At 40.7% G+C, this 17,382-nt stretch overlaps 1 protein-coding gene and 1 long non-coding RNA gene across 20 annotated transcripts in view; one reads left to right on the forward strand and one right to left on the reverse strand.

Annotated features, from left to right (window-relative positions):
• Window positions 1-10,405: 10,405 nt before the first annotated feature.
• On the reverse strand, window positions 10,406-11,239 carry LOC138924729 (uncharacterized). The gene is made up of 2 exons (XR_011439829.1): window positions 11,143-11,239; window positions 10,406-11,040 (listed from the first exon to the last, which is right to left on the reverse strand). It is a non-coding gene; the product is annotated as an uncharacterized lncRNA (long non-coding RNA).
• A 279-nt stretch (window positions 11,240-11,518) lies between these two features.
• The window catches only part of DENND4A (DENN domain containing 4A), a 109,513-nt gene continuing 103,649 nt past the window's right edge, over window positions 11,519-17,382 (forward strand). For all 19 annotated transcript variants that reach the window (XM_023655064.2, XM_023655106.2, XM_023655095.2 and 16 more), the window contains exon 1: window positions 11,519-11,658. The gene's annotated coding sequence lies outside the window, so the exon portion shown is untranslated. The remainder of the gene's footprint in view (window positions 11,659-17,382) is intronic.

Genomic DNA, 17,382 nt, shown 5'->3' on the forward strand with positions numbered 1-17,382 from the left:
AAAAATAAAACCAAACCTAAGTAAGTAAAATAAAAGGTCAAGTAAGCAATCCAGCAGAGACTCTCCCAAAGCCATAACCACTTCTTACCCTAATTTATAGTTTCATTACTGACCACACTTTTATTCTGCTTACTTTTTTTAGTTTCTTCCTTAGATCTATCTGTTACATATGCTTTGGGATAGTAACACCCACCTCTACTGAATTCCTCCTCTAAAGCAACTTGGCCAGTTCCATTTGAACTCTAGGTACCCCATATGACACAAAAGGCCATGTCCTGAAGACCCAGGAATGTAATGGTCCTGATGAAATGGTATTTCTATCGTCTTTTCTCATCCTCTATCCTTTTAACCTATCACCACTAAGGTGAAGCTACTATTAAACTACAATGACCATACTTAGATAGTCAACGAAATATCCCTGCTTGTTTTGTTTTGTTTTTTTAAATACTCTTCTTCTTGGCTTCACAGAGTATAACAGTTTTAGAGCTGGTAAGTAGAGAGAATCCTTCCTTTATCATTTTCAGATTAGGAAAGACGATTTTGTAATAATCTAATCTTTGACACATTTTCTTGTTTAAAACTTTATGAACGTTTACTTAACATCATTAGTTGTTAGGGAAATACTAACTGAAACTACAATGGGATACCATTATACCATGGTAAGCCAATAAGGATGGCTTAAGAAAAAAAACTCCAAACAACCATAGAAACCAAAACCTGACAATATCAAGAGGAGCAAGTGGAACTCTCACACGGCACTACTGGTGGGAATGCAATATGGTACAGCTACTTTGAGAAACAGTTTGATAGTTCTTCACAGACAATCTCTTATCGTAAGACCCACCGAGCCTCCTTCCTAGGCATTTACCTAAGGAAAATAAAGGCGAATGCCTACACAAAAACCTGTGTACAAATGTTTATAGAGGCTTTATTTATAATTACCCATAACTGGAAACATCCCAAATGTCCCTCAAATAGAGAACAGATAAACAAACTGTTGTGCATCCATACAATGGAATACTACTCAGCAATAAAAAGCAACAGGCCGCTGATGTATGCAGCAGGCAACGTGGGAAAATCTCAAATGCATTATGCTAAGTGAAAAAAAAACTCAAAAAGCTACATATTATATGATTCTATTTATTTGTCATCTTGGAAAAGGCAGTATTATGGGAATAAAAATCCAATCAGTGGGGCCGGCCCCATGGCCGAGTGGTTAAGTTCACGGGCTCCAATACGGCAGCTGGGGGTTTTGCTGGTTTGGATCCTGGGCTCGGACATGGCACCAGTCATCAGGCCACGTTGAGGTGGCGTCCCACGTGCTACAACTAGAAGGACCCATGACTAAAATATACAACTATATACTGGGGGGATTTGAGGAGAAAAAGCAGGAAGAAAAAAATCCAATCAGTGGTTGCCAAGCGCCAGCCTACAAAGGCACATGAGGAAACTTTTAGGGGTAATGGAAATGTTCTATATCTTTTTTTTTTTTTCAGGAAGATTAGCCCTGAGCTAACTACTGCCAATCCTCCTCTTTTTGCTGAGGAAGACTGGCCCTGAGCTAAACACCCATGTCCATCTTCCTCTACTTTATATGTGGGACGCCTACCACAGCATGGCTTTTGCCACGCGGTGCCACGTCTGCAGCTGGGATCCCAACTGGCAAACCCCATGCTGCTGAGAAGCTGAATGTGTGAACTTAACTGCTGCGCCACTGGGCCGGCCCCAAGAAATGTTCTATATCTTGATGGTGGTAGTGGTTCACAAGTGTATACATCTGCCAAACTCAACAAACTGTACACTTTAAAAGAATGAATTTCGTCGTATGTAAATTTTATCTCAACAAACCTGACTTTAGGAAATTTACACCAAAATCTTTATGAAAATGATGGAAAATGATGAAGACTATCCCTGCCCCTTGCACCTCAAGAGTTGTATTCCCTCATACTTAATTACTGCAAAACTCTTCAAAGAGAATGTCAGCAAAACTTGATGAACTCCTAAAAGATTCCTGTGTTGTTTTCATTACATGGAACTTAGTAGTAATGAAAACAGGGGAAGAAAATAAGGTACAATTAATCAGCCAAACAGTTACAACTAGAATGACTGTACTCCATGAGCCGTTAAATTTTGACCCAATTTCTTGTATTAGAGGAAGTGACCTTGTTAACTGTCCTTTCACTACTTCCTGAAAGTAAGATAAAAATTAAAAATGCTTTGCTTTTGTATGTAGATTATCTGCAGTAATAATTCATTGAACAAAATTTAATTTTACAATAGTTTAAAAATACAGAAAAGTGAAAAAAGAAACCCATGTACCAACATAAATTTAATAAGTGCTATAGTTTTGCCACATTTGTTCAGATGCTTCTTTAAGCAGAAATACAAGGCTACAATTGAAGCCCCGACTTCATCCCATTTCCCATGCTCCTTCTCCAGAGGTAGCTAGCCACTATCCTGAAGTGGGTACATATCCTTGTATTTTAGGGATTTGTCCATGTTGATAGATGTCAGTAGATTTCACTAATTTTAATTATTGTATAATATTCCATTTCATGACTAAAGACGTTTAGTTTTTGTCCAGTCATCATTGCTATGAATAACAGCCCAGTGAACATCCTCACAGTGTCTCCTTGAAGAGATTCTCTAGGTTCAGGGGTCTTCAAGTTTTTATGGCTGAGATGCATAGTGAGAAATAAAATTCACATTCAGATCCTGTGCATATAGAGTCAGCCCTCTGTATCCATGGCTTCCACATCTGTGGGTTCTGCATCCACGGATATGGAGGGCCAACTAAGGGACTTGAGCATCCATGGATTTTGGTATCCAAGGGGGTCCTGGAACCAATCCCCCACAGATATCAAGGGATGAATGTATCCATACATTGTCACAGGCTGAGTTGCCTGGGAAGTAATCTGGGACAGAAATTTGTGTGTAGGACATTTATTGGGGAGTGTCCTAGGATCAGCACGCCAGGCTTGGTGGTCTAGTGGTTAAGATTCCGGACTCTCACTGCAGTAGCTCAGGTTCACTTCCTGGTTAGGGAACCGAACCACATTACCCATTTGTTTGTTGTAATACTGTGGAGGCTGCGTGTTGCTGTGATGCTGAAAGCTATGCCACCAGTATACCAGCAGGGTCACCCATGGTGAACAGGTTTCAGTGGAGCTTCCAGATTAGACAGACTAGGAAGGACCTGGCTACCCATTTATGAGAAAATTGGCCATGAAAACCCTATGAATAGCAGTGGAGCACTGCAAAAACCCTGGGCACTGCAAAAAGATCGGGCAGGGTTCAGCCGTGCTGTACACAGGGTTGCTAGCTTATCAACCACCAAAAGCCATGTGCATTTCCCTGATAATTAGGTAATGTTCAATTTTTAGTCTTGCAAAATAGAAATCTAGTCTTGCAAAATAAATCTTTTAATCTTGTAATCTTTTCTGTAACACCTAGCTGAGTGCACAGCATATAACAGTACAAAGTAAAATACCTGTAGGTTGAAGGAGGGAATTCTATACCTAGGCACATAGCATTGAAGACCACTTTTTTTGAGTCCCTGAGGCAGTGTGGTTTGGTAGAAGCCTGTTGGCCCAGGAATTGTGAGGCCTGGGCTCTGTTCTAGTCCGGCCATGTCATTTGGTAAATTCACCCACTTTTCTAATCTTCAGTTTCTTTATCTCCAAAATAAGGATTTTCCTATGTATCTAGCTTCATGGGAGTTTGGAATACTGAGTTCTCTATTATCTCTATTATGATATTTACAGAACAGAGAAAGCAAAGAACTGGGAATCTGGGGATCTGGATTCTAGTCCTGGTTCTCCTCCCACTATTGGATATATACCACCTTGGACAAATCACAAGTAGGCAAATGGTCACCTTTTGTAAAATAAAATGGTCACTAAATGATCTCTAAGTTTCCTTCCTGCGCAAAAACCCTATGTTTTGGGTCAGAGAAACATGAAGTCAATTTATGAAAGTGTCATTCTCATAAAGCCATTAAAACATGGGTCAGACGATACAGTTTAAATTCATTCCTAATTGCCTGCCCCACCTCAATCGCTCTATAACCCAATCCATTCAGCCCTGCCCTTATCCAACTGCCCTGCATGATACCTGAACTTCACCCTTGACATTTTCCTTTGCAACTCATGACCATTTTTATTACCTTTAGTATTTCAATTCTTGCTCCTAACCTTGTGACAAACAGAGCCTCTAGGCTATGTGATCATCAGGAGACTTTGAAATGGAAGAATATGTTTGTCTCTTTGCATAACTCCACCAATACCCCCACTCCCTTTTAGCACAGAGTTTGTTTAAAATGAGCTGTATCACTCTCTTCAGCCCGACATCAAGGATTCCATGGCTCTCCTTTCTTCACTGTACCATCCACCCCCTTCCAGACAGCATGCACAGGTGGGCAGGAGTTTGCCATCACTGCCCTATTGTGCCATCTCTAAAAGACTTTCTTCCATTTCAGTTCCAATGCCTTCAAATAAAAGCCTCATATCAACTTCTTTTTGCTTCTTTTTTAGCATAATTTAAAATTCTGTAAGTTATTATTACAATATCTAAATTCTATTAAATCAATAAAGTGATATTTATTAAATTAGAAATGCTGTTAAAATTATTACAAGCAAATATGAAAATGTGCAGAGTTACAAGCAGAGAATGTAGAGGAAGGATATCCGTTTCTAGGAGATAGTAAAATGATGCTGACACTCAAGAGCCTAAAATAAACTCAGGAGCGGTTTTGGAGATCTTTTTTGTTTCTAATTTAAATCTTTATTACTAAAGTCTATTATTCTCCAAATCCCAAATAAACTAATTATCAGAGTTTCTCCCTTCTGGATTAACTTTGCCCTTAAAATAACTAGCTTGATATAACCAACCAATCCATCTCTTTGTCTTTATGTACATGTGTGCTTATGGACAGCAGAGGCTTAAATGTTTTCTCTCGGTTAAGAGCCTCATGTTGTGAGTCTGAAAGTGTTCTGAATGAGAGGCCGTTTCCACAGTACTGGAAAAGGGAAGGGGAGATGAGGCATAGGCGCTAATGCCCTGCTCCTTTTAGGTAACATCAAGACTGGACATTGAGGACCTTTTCCAACAAGAACAGGAAGAAAGGAGAGGAGGAAGCTAGCAACCTCAAACTACCTCTGGAACAACTGATCATATTTCTTCTTTAGAAAGATCAGCCTGGCAACAAAGGGAGGGACAGACAGAAGAGGGAAAGACAGGAGATAGGGAATCCGATTAGTTGACTGCTGCAAAATTTCAGGTAAAAAAAATCAAATGTGGGTTTGAACTAGGTCAGTGGGAATGGAGATGGAGAGGTAAAGAAGGATACAATTGATGTTAAGCAGGCGACATCAATTGGTTTCGGTGATTGATTTAAGTGTTAAGCAATGAGGGGAAAAAAGGAGTTGATTACCCACAGGTTTTGACTTTTGTGACTGGTGCACGGTGAGTACTATTCAAGAAATTAGAGGCTATAGGAGAAACAGGTTTGCGGTAAAGAAAATGAGTTTGACCTTAGAAAAGTTGCGTTTCAGGTGCACTTGGGACTGAGCTGTCTAGAGGCAATTGAATATACAATCCTGAAGCAAAGCAGAGAGGTATGGACTAAAGATGTGTTTGTTTCCTATTCTGAGAGATTATATAGAAAACAGAAGTATTTTATTTTTTTTTTCAATTGCAGGTGTTTCCCCTTGCCAGCAGGGTTCCTTAAGCCTTGACAATAAAAAGGGTGTCCCTGTTGTCTTCCCTTGCAGGATGCATGTCTGGGCCAATCAATAAAAAGAAAAGACTTACGGTGTCTGATTTGTTCAGCTTCATGTTTTCCAAATATCCTAGCTGTAACGACAGTGCTGAGTACACAAGAAAAGCTGACTCATATTTCCTGCAAGTCAGCACAGAGAGCCATCCTTCCAAATTATTTGAACCTTCGGCCACTCCCAAAGAGAGCCAAAGGGGTGGAACAATTTATGAGCATCTCTTTCATTTGTTGAGAACAATTCTAATACATCTGTTATAAAGATTCAGAGTAGAAAAAACAAAAAAGCTTTTCCTGCCTTGTACGACTCTCATCCCCAAGTCCCAAACAACGATGCCCTCACCTTTCATAGAAAGTCTAGGTTCTCTCAGGATTGGTTCAAATGTCATCTATTTGTCACCTTCAATCCTCACCATCAGAATTAACCATCCAACTCCCCGAGGCTCCCACAACAATGAATTTATCTATGTAGTGCAGAACTTCTCATAGTCTGATTTTTATTAAAGTTATATGCCTGGGAATACACCTTGTGCCTCTAATATGTGCTTATTTTTGTTTTCCTTCTGTGCCCAGCATAGTGCTTTCTGTATAAATACTGACTGAAGTGACTGTTAAAAGTTATACAGACATTGTCTTACCATTTAAAGAAAATCAGGGGGCTTACTTGACTGTGGACAATGACACACTATATAAAAATAACTTTCTTTTGCAGATCATTTAAAACCTAAAGGTTGAATTTAGAAGGAATTGTTGAGAGAGGTAAAAGCATTAACCTGAGGAGGATGTTGAGAGGTGATAATTTTCAAATTCGTGAAAAAGTGCTGAGTCAAAGATATGACTCCTCAGCTGGCCCCCAAGAGGGTAGAGACAGCAGTGGCTCAGACTGGTGCAGCCCTCCTGTCCCTGGACACTCCTCTCAAGAATCAGGTTTAGAATTTGTCATTTGCAACATGATAATATTATTCTCACAAGCTGTTCAGATAATTTGTCTTTCAAAAGTATTTCGTCAGATTTGTGTTTTTAAGAAATAAGTTGATAATTTGACAACATTGCTAGTAAATTTCAGTTTGTGGATTAAATACATTGGGACGTCATTCTAACACTGTTTCACAATGCATAAAATTTGGCAATGTGTATACTGCCTTGAGACATATCCAAAGAGTTTCTAAAGGACTATAAATCCCTGGGGGGAAGGCTTTCTCACCCATAAGGAGGCCCCATGGCATAGATACCAAGAGCCGCTTTATAGAAGGCTCCAGATTTTCATTTAAAGATGTGGCAAATTTCTGGTATAGCAATTAAGGTGAATAGATTTAACAGGTGGAGAGGATTAGGCCGTACAACAGCTCGAGCTTCTAGTGCTTTAAACTTTTACTGGTTTCATGGTTTTCCTTCATGCGTTGTTCAAACCACAGTAGTTAAAAACAATTTCTAAGAAATAGCCAGATAGAGTTCCAGGTGTAAAAGGTGACATAATTTCAGAAATGGCATGGGGCCCATGTTTCTAAGCCACATTCTTCTATCTGGCCCACGCCTGCATTGTTAAGACTCCCCTGCCCAAATCACATTTAGGGTTTAAGTTTGTGTAACTGTGACTATGGTGACATATGCCTGGGATGTTGAGGACTCGATAGGACCGTCAAGGGCTCTGAGGTACTTAAACGCACTTCCTGAATATGCAGTCAAAAGTGCTTATCGTTTTTCCACTGCTTTTTATTATGTTCTTTCAGAAAGTGTTTTCTTTGATTAAAAAAAAAACTACTTCAAAGCTTTTCAACTTTGGAAACTTTTTAGAATTCCGTTTTGTAAACTATGCTTGCAACTATATATCTATAATATTTTAATTGGTATTCTGTAATGTAGATGAAAATATTTAAATTTTCTTGCCAACTGAAAGAGTGCTTTCTGTTGCTAGTCAAATGTTTTCATACACCACGCTGCTCCTCAAAGAAGAATTGACCTGATAGGTGGCACAACAATTAAAATCAATGAAAGGCTGTATCTGCAGCCAGTGAGAAAAGAATGGGAGTTTCCCAAGTGAACTCTCAATTTTTTTTTTACAGCTTTATCGAGATATAATTGACATACAGAGGACTATGCTTGTTTAAAGTGTACAACTTGGTAAGTTTGACATAGGTGTACACTCACCATCACTATAATCTAGATAGTGGACATATCCATCATCCACAAAAGTTTCCTTGTGCCCCTTTATGCTATAACCTCTCCCCTGAAATCAGTGACTGGCCTATAGCCATGTCCTCACTTTGGAGATAAAAACACTGTGGGCAGCGGGGAGAAAGAGTCTAGCCTGGAAAAGAGATTTAGCTTTTCATATAATGGAGTTAAAATGCTGCATCTAGGATGTGCTTAAAAAACAAAAAAGTTATCAACTCAAGTATTTTCAGGTCAAAATCTTGATTTTTTTTGAACTTCATAACTTTCTGGAATGCTTGGTTATTTGAAATATGGCAAAAACTTGCCTCCTTCTTTCTTGCCTTTTTCTAATCCATTCTTCACAGAACAGTGATTTTAAAATTAAATTTACCCAGAGCTGGAATCACATATTTTTTAATGACAATTAATAGCATTAAAAAGACATGCATTTAGAGTAGTTGTACATAAATGGAGGGGGAGGTTGTTTGGGTCATTTTGGAGCATACATTTACAAGACTACAGAGCACATTTTATGGTCATGGAACACAGTTTTTCAGTGCTAAAAATTAATTGATCCTATATTAGTACTCCTCATTAGTATGATGTGTTAGCCATCTGAGCTAAAAGCTTACACTAAGCCTTATTTATTGGGTCATGGTTTCTAAACTTACATGGTATGGTCCAGTGAACCTTCAATGGGAGCAAACAATTTTACTGATTACCAAGGCCATTTGCCATTTTTGGGGGGGAGGGGGTGGATTCACCAGATACCTTTAAAAAAATACACGTCTTAGGGGCCGGCCCCATGGCCAAGTGGTTAAGTTTTCGGGCTCCACTTCGGCAGCCCAGGGTTTCGCTGTTTCGGATCCTGGGCGCAGACATGGCACCTCTCATCAGGCCACGTTGAGGCGGCGTCCCATATGCCACAACTAGAAGGACCCACAACTAAAATATACAACTATGTACTGGGGGGCGGGTAGGGGAGAAAAAGCAGAAAATAAAAAGAAGATTGGCAACAGTTGTTAGCTCAGGTGCCAATCTTAAAAAATAAAAATTAAAAAAATACATGTCTTAGAAAGTAGAATAGGAATTATTGTTTATTGGGTACAGAGTTTCAGTTAGAGATGTTGAAAATGTTCTGGAAATGGATAGTACTGACCGTTATACAACAATGCAAAGGTACTTAATGTCCCTGAACTGTACACTTAAAAATAGTGAAAATGGTAAACTTCGTGTTGTGTTTTTTTGGGTTTTTTTTGCCGAAGATTAGCCCTGAGCTAACATCTGCCACCAATCCTCCTCTTTTTGCTGAGGAAGACTGGCCCTGAGCTAACACCTGTGCCCACCTTACTCTACTTTATATGTGGGACACCTGCCATAGCATGGCTTGCCAAACAGTGCCATGTTCGCACCCAGGATCCGAACCGGTGAACCCCGGGCTGCTGACGCGGAACGTGCAAACTTAACCTCTGTGCCACCAGGCCAGCCCCTATGTTGTGTATATTTTACCACAATAAAAGCACTTTTAAAATTCATGTCTTGATAGCGAATTTCATTTGAAAATGCAGATCTAATTCCTAAAAATACATTTAGAACTACAGCGTCAAGAAATTACACATTTATAACAGTTCACATTCTTTTCCCTCGCAGCTCATTGTGCTAAAATGAGTAAGAATGACTGATTTGCATAACTACTTGCAATCAATAAAAAAAATAAATGTACTTATCAAATAGCATTGATTAGGCAACAATACAGGACACTAACGTAATACACGAAACACTTAGAAACAAATTTCATTATTTAACAATTTTCAGTGAAAGTAGAATTTTTCTGTACAGTCTTATGTGATGCTCACACATTTTTCAATGTTAGGAAACTGAAGGTCAGAGCATATAACTTGACCAACTTAGGGTTGAAGAGGCTCAACCCCAGGTTTGTTTGTTTTACTTTAAAACCAGTTCTTTGGCCCATAAAGTACCTGAAATATAGATACAGATGTCTTATCGCAAACATCACTGTTCCCAACTTCCTAGCTCTAACAGAGTCGTTCTCCACCCTTCAATGGATTTCAGTTGTAATTACAATAAAATCCAATCTTGTTTCTATGTCTTCCTAGGCCCTTGGAGAATGGCCTTCCTTCACCTCTCCAGTCTCATGCCAGGCTCCTCCTTGTACCATGGATTCCCTAGTGCCACAGACCCCACTCAGTTCCAATAGCCAAGTGCCTTCCTACCACAAGTCCTTTGCACAGCCCTTCCCTCTTCCTTAAACAATTCCCCAGGGCACTTCTCATATTACTGGCTCCTTCTTATCCCTCAGATGGGCCTTTCCTGACCATTCTGTTTTTTCAAGCTATCCTTTTATTTGCTCTCCCAGAACTCTGTTCATTACCTTTATAGCATGTTTCCCCCCAGAATGTGAGAAGAACTTATTGTCCCTCTTTTTCCCACTAGACTGTCAGCTTCATGAAGGCAGACTTTTCCTGTTTCCCTCACCACTGTGTCCCCTCAGTTTGAGTTTCAATGGGTGTTTGTTGACTGACTGAATGAATACAATGAAAGAAGTGGAGATAGGAAAGAGCTGTAAACTTCGTTAGCAAAAGGGATTAATGTTTATTCTGTGCAATTTAGGAAAATTGACTTGAAATTTAGAGGGGTTTTTAGGGTCCTGTATCTTCCTTCATTTGTCCATGAAATAATATCTAGCATTTATTGAGTACTTTCAGGAACTATGCTAAACATTTCACATGTATTATAGAATTTAACCCTCAGAGCAACCCTCTGCGGTAATCAACCTTTATTATCCTCATTTTTCAGAGGCAACTTGCCAACAGCCATTAACGGTGGAGCCATCGTCAGGTTTAAGTAGGCCATCTCCCATTAATGTAATCTACACCCCTTCATTCAACAATAGGTGTTTTATCAACGTACTTTTCCGGGAAGCCCTCTGAATTCCCCGTTTTGCCTGACCTTCAGTATCTCGGGACCGAAACCCACTAGGTGGTTGCTAACCCTTCATGGGTTTTCTGGGGAATCTGAGCGCCCTCGATGGAGGAGCGGCCGCTCAGACAGAAGCACAGTGCTCTGGCTAGGTAACGTCAGGAGCCGCGGTGCTGCTGGGGAGGAAAGAGGAAACAGGTCAGTTGGCCCAAGACGGATCCCTAACCCTCCGGGTGGTAAAAGGGGAAGGGAAGGTGCGTCTCGCCCACGCTCACCTCGCGCTCGGGATCTCCAGACCAGAGTGGGAACCACGGCGCGTTTCCCCAACTACACAGCACGTCACCGGTGAGCGCGGCTTAGCCCCGCCCACCTTCTCCGCCCATCTCTCAGCGCCTGGCTCTAGGACCCCGCGACACTCAACCCGGCCCTGCCCCGCCTCCTCGGGCCAGGCCTGGCCCGCGATTGGCGCTTGCGGGTCGCTATCCCCGCCCCCACCCCTTCCGTCACTGCCAAGATGGCGCCGGTCTCAGCGGCGGCGGCCCCGGCGACTGGAGCTAGAGAAGGAGGCGGAGGCAGCGGCGGCCGCGAGGGGAGGGGGAGTCCCGTCTGACTGAGACGGCAGGCCTGGGCGGGCGGGGGTGCCGCGCAGGGCGGAGCGCCGGGCTGGGGATGAGCTAAGCGGGCTCCGAGCGCCGCGGCATTCAGCCCCTCGTGTCCCGCCGCCGCTCGTGAGGGGACCGGGCACCGCTCTCCAAGCTCGACCCGCTGCTCGCGCGGGAGCCAGCCGTGAGGTGAGTGCGGGGGCGCCGACGCGGACAGCAGTGGCATGTGGAGATGTCACGGGCCGGAGCGGTGACAGCCGTGGGCGCAGAAGCGGGGCCGACCGGGCTCGGAGCGGTGGCGCGGACGGCCGCGACCTCCGCCCGTGGGGTTCTCAGCGCCGGGCCGTCCTCCGCGGGCTCGGTCCACTCCGGGATGGCGCGGCGCTGCCGAGAGTACCTCTCGCGCCTCTGCGTCGGACGCGCGGGGTCTCTGTGTGTTCACGCCGGATTTTCTATTCCGGGCTGGCCTGGGGCTCCTGCTCTCGGGAGGTGGGGGCGGGGGCGGAGGCAGTGAGAGGGGAGGTCCTGGAGCTGGGATTTTGACAAGCCTGTTACGTAAGACGGAGGTGGCCGCCCGGAATCCCACCTGCTCGATATTTTAAACAGGCGGCCGCGGGAGCCTGGCGGGCCCCCAGAGGCCCGATTTTCCTCCCGGGGGTCTGCCTAGCTTACCCCGGCCAGCGGGAGCCGAGTCAGCGTCCAAGTTGACCTGCTTTTTTTTTCCCCCCAGTCCTTTTTTTGGGGATGAGGGGGGGTGGTAAACGATTCCTGGTCGCTGCCATTTCCTTTGAAGTTTATCGTTTTCTGGGGGGAGGAGAAAAAAAAAAAAAAGCTTGTGACCTGAAACTGGGTCGCGGCGACAGCTTTTCATTATCGTGCTTTTGAATGACAGATGTGCTGGAAGATTTTTGTTGTTCCAGTGTGCTTTTAATTCAAACGTATGGTCACGCCTGGAGCCTTAGAGAAGGGTTTTTGTCTTATAGGACAGTTATTTCTTGTTTGCAACACCAGGACAGGCATCAGTCAACAGGCATGTATTTATTTGCGAAAACGCGTGTCAGCCAGCTAGAGACTCGTGAGGGCAGAAATTGTATTACTCCGTGAATATGTTATTCTTTAAAATGTATTATGCGTTAATGAAAATAATAGCCCAAGTGTAAAAGGAGCAATTTTACAAGATTGTAAACTGTTGTTTGGTGTATGTAGTCTCGATTTTCTGCTTGCCCCAGTCTACCTCATCTTTCCTCCTGGGGCGAGGAGGCGGAGACACCTGTAAACAGCGTAGCCCAGGTTACACTAATCTATTGTAGTACATTTGAGATTATTGTAAAAAGTAGTCTCTGGGGGACCTAAGATTAGGTAATATGTAAGGATTATTGGGCAAGTCATTCAGTTTATGTTTAGAGTAGATCTGGGATTCAGCTTTTGAAAACCTGAGTATACAGAATTTCGGAGCTATTTGAACGCTGTTTGAACTTAAAATGAAACAAAAGATTGTATGTGACTTCTTTTATCGGGACTTTATTTTGTTTTGGCCAAAATTAAACATTTTGGGCAACTTTTACTTCATTTTCACGATTTCCCTTTGAACTGCAGCTCTCAGAAGGAGTCCAGAAGAGCATATATCATTATCATCATCGTCATCATATATACTATATGTTACATAATTTTCTTTTTCTGAGTGATTAAACAGACTCACTTCATTGTGGAATTTTATAAGAATGTACTTGTCAGGAAAGTTAATCGATCTTGACACCAGTCCAATACTGGGAATAAATCTGAGTAAATTTTGACCTAAGTTTTAAATTTGTTTGCATGGATTTACACTTTTGAAAGTTGGTGAAGCGATATAAATTTTCCGTTTGTGCAAGAGAACCTGGAAGCTGATGCTGATTTGTTCTGAACTTTTCCACATGAATTACCGATGGCTTAAATAGTTATTGATTCTTAAGCTCGGAGCTGTTGGCCTATTTGTGGCAACTTGAATAATATTTGGAATAATTGGGAGGCTATAAGAAGGAAGAGAGACAGTACAGGACATTTATTAATTAAAAAAATAATAAAAATCATGGCAGAATTGTAAAAGAAAACTTACTGTTTTCTCACTGAGTGACATTACCTCCATTATCTTTTTTGTTTGCAGGATTTTCTAAGCAATCTACTTACTATGAAAACCTGGATTTAAGCACCCGTATAGATAGAGATGTTTGATATATTACAAATCTTATGCTATTCCTATTTAAACTGATGGTTCGGTATTCTTAGTGGAAAACAAAACTGGCTCTAGCAGGAAAATTGACTTGTTATTCTTGCCCTCTCTGATGTCAGAGACTTATCTTTGTGGGACTTTCTTCTTTCCTACCAGATGTTGAAGAAAATGACTGAAGAAAAGTTGATAAAAATTTCTTCCTTCCTTTCTTGTTTGTTTGTTTGTTTGTTTAATGCCCCAGATTATTGATTATTACTCGGTAGAATTTGTGGGTTGGAGGGGAAGTCAAGCACTCCACACTTTATTACTGTATATCATAGTTATCACTTTGAATTCTAAAACAGCAGTGTAGAACTTTATACATAAGAAAGGGTTAATTTATATAATGTTACTATAATAGTGAAAAATTTGTAACAGTAAAGAGGACTAGTGAAATTAGTGGTAATTAATCCATGTGGTAGATGCAGTTATTGTCATATTTTTTAAAAAATTTACTGACATGAAGCCAGATAGAGAAAGACAAACTCTGTATGACTCTACTCATAGGTGGAAGTTAACATATAGACAAAGAGAACTGATTGGTGATTACCAGGGGAAAGGGGAATGGGAGAAGGGCACAAAGGGTGAAGTGGTGTACCTACAACATGACTAACAATAATGTACAACTGAAATTTCACAAGGTTGTAAACTATCATAATCTTAATAAAAAAAATTTACTGACATGAGAAAATATGATACAATGTTGAGAGATAGATCAATATAAGGAAATTTATACTGTGTTATTATTTATGACATATCACATGTATATGGCAAAGTGATTGGCAGGAAATACATAAAATATTAAACGACGTTGTCTCTGGATGATAGGACTTGGGGTAATTTTAATTTTAGTGTTTATACTTTTCTCTGTTCTGTTTTCTGAATAGCGTTACTCTGACTCACAAAAATGACATGAAAATAATTTCAATGGTCATAGGAGAAAATCCTGAAAATCCCATGTAACCACTGCTCCAAGAGAGAAATTATTTTATGGTTCCTTATTAGAAAAACTAACTCAAAATATGGTGCTTATGCAGTGCACAGTAATGGAAAGAGCTAATGATTTAGGTGAAGGCGTTCTCCTAGTTACTGCCAACCTTGGAATAGTTTTACATATATGGATGCTCATATTAACACATATTGTGACTCTCCAACCTCTTTTCTGTTTGCATCTTACGTCCAAACTGTTCTGTGTTGACAGTGCCACCTATTGATGGACTACTTGACTCAGTCTTTTCCTCGTCACCTCATCAGTCAGTAGGCAGTGGTTTTTGAATGTTTATGAGGTGCTAGGTACTTTGCTAGTCACTGGGGATACAAAGAAACATGAATTCTGTTCTCAAATTCTGGTTGAGAGCCCCTTTTTTCCTTCTTGGGCCATCAGTGCGTATTGTGTACTCTGCTTTTCCTGTTTCACTGCTCATGGCTGGGCACCCCTGGTAGTATCTTTTTCCTGGTGCTCATATCCTCTTTTAACTTTCTTATGGGAAAATATATTCTGAGTTCCAGACAACCAGTTTACAAATAAATTTTTGGAACATTACTTGATTGGATGTTGGGGAATCTTATATTCAGAAGGGCTGCTTATATGTTTATCTGTGGCTGTTATTGTTATTTTTAAAGTGTGTGACAGTTTCTTGGTACCTTCGTCTTGCTCCCTTCTTTTAAAAAGCACAAACAAGTAAAAAGCAACGGAGAGAACAGACAAGCTATCAAGAAAAAAGAGAAAGATATCAGGGGAGTTTTCCTCCTAGTGCTATACTTTATTTTCACTGAGAATAATGAGTCATCAAAATGTACAGTAAGAGGTACTCTTTCTGGTATACTTTTAGTATCTCTTTTGATTCATGTAAAAATGCATTTTCCATGGGTATATTAAAGTATATATACTTACATAAACTCATAGTTTAGCTGTTTTCATTTCCAAATAGAAGCTGAAATGTGGAGATTGGAAATTTCTTTTTATTTCTGTTGTAATATTGTTTTATAGATGAGACATTTTTATTTTTGGAAAGTTTTAAAACTGCAGAAAATTACCAAAAAAGTAGTAAACACGCACATACCTATCATACAAAATGTTAACATTTTTTCGTTTTTGCTTCAGATAGAGATTTAATATAAAAGAACTAGGTCTATTATAGTTATCACACTGAATTCTGAAAGAGCAGTATAGAACTTTATACTCTACTTGAACATTGCTGATCAAGTTAAAGTTCCTTTTGTTCTCCCCAATTTCATCTTCTCTCCTCATATCCCTTCCCAGAGGCAATTATTATGATAAATTAGATGTGTATCCTTCCAGTTTACCTTTTAATAAAATATCTTTATGAACAGTACATGGCATTGCTTTAGATGCTTTTGAAGACTATGGACTTTGGAGCCATACACTCCCTTGGTTTGAATCTTGACTTTGCTAATTAATAGTTTTGTGACCTTAAGCAAAGATTTTCGGTCTCTCCATGCCTCGGAGTCCTCATCTGTCAAAGAAGGATAATAGAAATCTCTGCCTCATCAGGTTGTTGTAAAAAGTAAATGAGTTTATTTACGTAAGGTACTTAAACTGTACCTGGCACTTTTTTTTTAATGTGCTGCTAAATTTAAGCAGCTTTTAATATAATTGTGTCATGGTATACATATTTTGAAACTTGCTTTTTTCATTTTACTTTTTTCCCCCTCAGCCATCATTGGCATGGTAGGTCTGGTTCATTCACTTTGACTGGTGTGTGGTGTGCCATTGAATGTGAATATACTGCAGTTTATCATTTCCTCTATTGATGAGCATTTAGATTGTTTTCATTTTTTGTCTGTTTAAACAATGCCTCATGAACATCTTTGTTTCTCCTGAAGCAACATTCCAGAATTTCTCCAGGTCTTATACCTGATGTCAAATTGGTGGGTCTTAGTATATGAACACTTTCCTTTTACAGGATTTTTTTTTTTTAAAGATTGGCACCTGGGCTAGCAACTGTTGCCAATCTTTTTTTTTTTTAAGGATTGGCACCTGGGCTAACAACCGATGCCAATCTTTTTTTTTTCCTGCTTTATCTTCCCAACCTTCCCCCGCGCCCCCCCCCGCCACCCCGTACACAGTTATATATCTTAGTTGCAGGTCCTTCTAGTTGTGGGATGTGGGACGCCACCTCAATGTAGCCTGATGAGCAGTGCCGTGTCCGCGCCCAGGATCCGAACCCTGGGCCACCGCAGTGGAACGCACAAACTTAACCACTTGGCCACGGAGCTGGCCCCGGGATATTTTTAAGATGTTCACAATTTCTGTTTCTCCATATCTTTACTAGCAGTTAATGTTGTCAGACTGTTTGATTTTTTTCCAATCTGATTGGTATAAAATGGCATTTCATTTTCTATTTTTATTTCCCTTTATCTTTTCTTATGTATGAGCCTTTGTGATCATCTCTTTTCAGTGATTTGCCTGTACCTATCCTTTACACATTTTCTGTTGGGCTGTCTTTTTTTATTGATTTGTAAGAGATTTTTTTTGTTTGTTTTTAAATATATTCAAGAAAGTTACATTAATGAAATTTGTTTTTGTTTTTTTAAGATTGGTAGCTGAGGGGCCGGCCCAGTTGGCACAGTGGTTAAGTGCGCACGTTCTGCTTTCAAGGCCCAGGGTTTGCTAGTTTGGATCCTGGGTGTGCACATGGCAC

Source organism: Equus caballus, chromosome 1, assembly GCF_041296265.1.
Source record: "Equus caballus isolate H_3958 breed thoroughbred chromosome 1, TB-T2T, whole genome shotgun sequence".
In the NCBI taxonomy this organism is placed as follows: Eukaryota; Metazoa; Chordata; class Mammalia; order Perissodactyla; family Equidae; genus Equus; species Equus caballus.